The sequence below is a fragment of the Rhinopithecus bieti genome, unplaced genomic scaffold (assembly GCF_001698545.2).
Source record: "Rhinopithecus bieti isolate Rb0 unplaced genomic scaffold, ASM169854v2 scaffold_1557, whole genome shotgun sequence".
In the NCBI taxonomy this organism is placed as follows: domain Eukaryota; kingdom Metazoa; phylum Chordata; class Mammalia; order Primates; family Cercopithecidae; genus Rhinopithecus; species Rhinopithecus bieti.
In genome coordinates, this window is record NW_016803512.1 from 991,160 (window position 1) to 995,937 (window position 4,778).

Here is a 4,778-nt window from a genome sequence, read left to right on the forward strand (position 1 = left end):
GGGCCGGCTGCGGCAGCTGCGGCTCCTCCCGGGGTGTCATGGTAAGTAGGCCGGCGGCGGCGGTGGGGCTGCTCAGGGCTCTCTGGGGTCCGCTCTCCGCTCCCGCTACCGATCGAACTCGCTATCTAAAATTTTTATGAGCTACAGTAGCTGTATTCCATTTTCATTACAATTTTTTAAAGTATTTGCTTGGTTATCTAAAGATGTTGTTCAAATTTCAAAAGATCTACTATTATCGTCCTCCTTGTGCCCCTAAGAAATTGATAAAATGCACATTCATTTCCTTCTTTCTAAATGTTCCAGTTATAAACTAGAAAATAAAAAAATGGGAAACATTTTCTTGGGCCATTTTTGTTTTCACTGTAACAACAAAAAATGTGCAAGATAAACAGAACTCAAGTTTTGTTTTATTTTTCTTTTTGTCTGTTTATTTTTTAACAAGTCTGTCCAGAATACTACAGGTTTAATAGCTGTAACCATCTTAAGGAAAATGACATTAAGTTTGCAACAAATACTTGCTGGTGGAAACACATTACTATCATTTCAAAAATTTAACAAAATATCCTAAACAGCTATCTTTATATTTGTAAATGAAGTATAAACAACTGGCTTAACCAGTTTCCACGCCTCATCAAACAGGTGGCAAAGTGATAGAGATCATCTTTGATTTCTAAAGGAGAATAATAAAAACTAATTTATATCCCACACATTACAATTCTAGGGGATTAGGAACAGAATAATACATAATGTCATCTACTTTAACAGCCTTTTCATTTACTTGTATTGTCTTGATACTTTACAATGATTTTTTTTATTCCTATAACAGTATTGTTGCTGTAAAAGCCATACTTCTTTTATTTATTTATTTATTTATTTTGTATTCCCTTAAAGAAATAGTGTGATCCATTTCCCATTAGATTTCATAAACACACGTGAAACTTCAGACATAATAGGTGGATGGTGGTTTTTTTTCAGTTTCTGAGGCCTTCTCTCTGAAACATCAGAGCGTTCGGCCTATACACGCATGCTGCCATAGATAATTGGGTGGTACCTGCACCTCCTATTTCAAAAACACAAGCAGAAAGTAGGTCCGGACAAGGGCAAACTGCAACTCAATTTCTGCTGCAACCCCATCTCAGCTCAGTTATGTTTCTTCCTTCACTTTGCTGATAGTCAGTGAGTCTGTTGAGGCCTTCCTCCTGCGGTTGCAGGGCATCCAGGACAATGCCCATTGGTGTCCTCTTCAAACATATTCCTTCCATTTTATTCTCCAGTGCGTTCCTGAGGTTCCACAGTCTCAACGATACACGGATAAACATCAAAACCAAAAGAAGTGATGCCAAACACAAAGACCATGACTCCTCCAAACTTGGATATAAGGAAATAGCTGGTGAACATGACCACCATAAGGAACGTCGTGGGGTGGCGCTTCTTCATCCGGCGAAGGACGTCTTTATTGTTGGCTGCTCACACAAGCACTGTGAACACCAGCACCACCACGATTCCTCCCAGGATCATGTTGAAGGGACTCAGAAACCCCACGACGGAAATCACCATGGCAGCCACTACCAGGTAGTTGGTCTGGCAATAGAGCAGGTTGCTCACCACGTGGTTGTTCCGTTTGCAAATGTCCCTGAAGTCCGGCCAGGCAAAGTGATCTGAGCTCGGGAAGAAATCGTCCCAGGCGCGGAGTGGGGTGATATTCTTTTCTTTTCTTTTCTTTTTTTCTTTTTTTTTTTTTTTTTTTTTGAGACGGAGTTTCGCTCTGTCGTCAGGCTGGGGTGCACTGGTGCAATCTCGGCTCATTTCAACCTCCACCTCCCCTGTTCAAGTGATTCTCCTGTCTCAGCCTCCTGAGTAGCCAGGATTACAGGTGCCTGCCACCATGCCTGGCTAATTTTTGTAGTTTTAGCAGAGACGGGGTTTCACCATGTTGGCCAGGCTGGTCTCAAACTCCTGACCTCAGGTGATCCGCCCGCCTCGGCCTCCCAAAGTGCTGGCTATGTTTTTATTTCTTAAAATTTTTTTGTGGAGATGGGGGTCTTGCTACATTGCCCAGGCTCGTCAACTCCTGGCCTCAAGTGATCCTCCTGCGTCAGCCTCCCAAAGCACTGGGATTACAGGCATAAGCCACTGTACCTGGCCACATTTGCATTTCTTTGACACACTGTTAACTGCATACTCAATATCCAGTACCTGTTGTACTAATGGAACCTTGATTTTGTTCGTTGGCTTAGCCTACGTGAGATACCCATGTTTGCAACCTCCCGGGCAGCCTGGGGTGCCATGTGGCATAGTTCTAACCAATGCGCTGTAACCAAATGTGTTGGTGCTTCTGGGAAGTCTTTTGCTTTCCTCAGTATATGGAAAAATATAGCTAATGATCCATGTCCTTTTTCTTTTCTTCCTGTTTTGACTGTACATGTGATAGCTGGAGCTAGGGCAGCCTTTCTGCCATTATAAGATGACAAGCATGAGGGAATGGTCAAGGTAAATGACCCTATTTAAGCCACAGTAACTCTCCTAGTTGCCGCTGAAAGTGCACCTGAATGATGAACCAGGCTGGCTGAGCATCAGTTTGGATGCCGTATGATAGTCCTTCGTTTGTCTCTCTGACTCCTCTCTATAGGGGGAGCTCCCTGGGACAAGGAACCACCTGACAATTACTCCCACTTCTGTGTTGCAGAATGGCTACAGAGTGAGTGCTCACGACCTGAGTCTGGTTTCTATTACTTATGAGAGGATACCTGAAACTGAAACTAGATATACCTAATTTATAAGGAAAAGGAATTTATGTATTTCAATTAGGAAGTCCAAGATTGAGAGGCCACATCTGATGAGGACCTTCTTGCTGGCGGGAACTCTGCAGAGTTCAGAGGGTGATGCAGGGCATCACATGGTGAGGGGCTGAGCGTGCTCACATGCTCGCTTAGCTCTCTCTTCCTCTTCTTATATAGCCGCCAGTTCTGACCTCTTCCTCTTCATATAAAGCGGCCAGTTCTGGCCGGGCTCTGTGGCTCACACCTGTCTTCCCAACACTATGGGAAGCTGAGGTGGGTGGATCACTTGAGGTCAGGAGTTCGACGCCAACCTGGCCAACATGGTGAAGCCCTGTCTCTACTAAAACTACAACAATTAGCTGGGCTTGGTGAATGCCTGTAATCCCAGCCACTTGGGAGGCTGAGGCATGATAATTGTGGAGGTTACAGTGAGCCAAGATCGTGCCACCACACTCCAGCCTGGGTAACAGAGCAAGGTTGTAAAAAAAAAAAAAAAAAAAAGCAGTTAATTTTCCAGGAATCCATTCATCCGTGGGAATAGAGCCCTCGTGATCCAATCACCCCTTAAAGGCCCCACCTCTCAATACTGTCACCTTGGGGACTGAGTTTCAACATGACCTTTGGCAGGAACCCTATTCAAACCCTATTCAAACCCATTCAAATCATCTTCAAACCATCTTCAAACCCTATTCAAACCCTTTTCCTACCCTATTCCAACCCTATTCAAACCCTATTCAAACCCTCTTGAAACCCTATTCCAACCCTATTTCAACCCTATTCAAAGCTTATTCAAACCACATGGAAAAACATTCAAACCATCTTCATGCCCTATTCAAACCCTATTCAAACCACATTCAAGCACTATAGAAATGGTATGCAAACCCTATTCCAACCCTATTCCGACCCTATTCAAGCCCTATACAAACCATATGCAAACCATCTTCAAACCCTATTCCAACCCTATTCCAACCCTATTCAAACCCTATTCAAACCATATGCAAACCATCTTCAAACCATATTCAAGCCCTATGAAACCATCTTCAAACGCTATTCCAACCCTATTCAAACCTTATGCAAACCATCTTCTAACCCAATTCAAACCCTATTCCAACCATATTCCAACCCTATTCCAACCCTATTCAAGCCCTATGCAAACCATATGCAAACCATCTTCAAACCCTATTCCAACCATATTCCAACCATATTCAAACCCTATGCAAACCCTGTGCAAACCCTACTCAAACCATATTCAAATCATTGCACTCATTAAGTCTGTTTTGAAGGAAAGAGTGATATGATTTAATTCCATATGCAAACTGTTTTTCCACTGGAGAGTCCAGGAGGATTCTTTACTTTTCTAGGGTAGGTGGCTCTTCCTAGTCATTTCTTGACTCAATATTCTCAAACTTTATGGTCTTTTTACTCCTTTATTAGGACCAGAAATTCTCACTCGCTGAAGCTGTGCCTCCTAATCTTTTTCACATTATGATCCACCTGGCACATGGTACTATTTGTTGTATAACACAGCATTGTAAATGCTTGCTGCAGAGGTAACCCTTGGGAAGTCTGGCTCCCCCGAATTTTACCTGCTCATCTCTGGGCCAAGGGCATAATATCTCTGCATAGCTAAGAGCCCAGTGGCCACACTAGTCCAGACGCTCCACTCTGCTCTGCACAGAGATGAAAGTTCATCGACTTCTTAGTGACGAATATCATGAGTTCTTTAAAATTTATGCCAGTACAGGCCAGGCGAGGTGGCTCATGCCTGTAATCCCAGCACTTTGTGAGGCCAAGGCGGGCAGATCATTTGAGGTCAGGAGTTCAGACCAGCCTAGACAACATGGTGAAACCCCATCTCTACTAAAAATACAAAAATTAGCCAGGCACGGTGGCAGGTGCCTGCAATCCCAGATACTCAGGAGGCTGAGGCAGGAGAATTGCTTGAATCCGGGAAGCCACTGCACTCCAGCCTGGGCAACAGAGCAAGACTGTTTCTAA

At 43.8% G+C, this 4,778-nt stretch overlaps 1 pseudogene; it reads right to left on the reverse strand.

Annotated features, from left to right (window-relative positions):
• Nucleotides 1-1,144: 1,144 nt before the first annotated feature.
• On the reverse strand, nucleotides 1,145-1,713 carry LOC108539313 (PRA1 family protein 3 pseudogene; annotated as a pseudogene).
• Nucleotides 1,714-4,778: the final 3,065 nt, after the last annotated feature.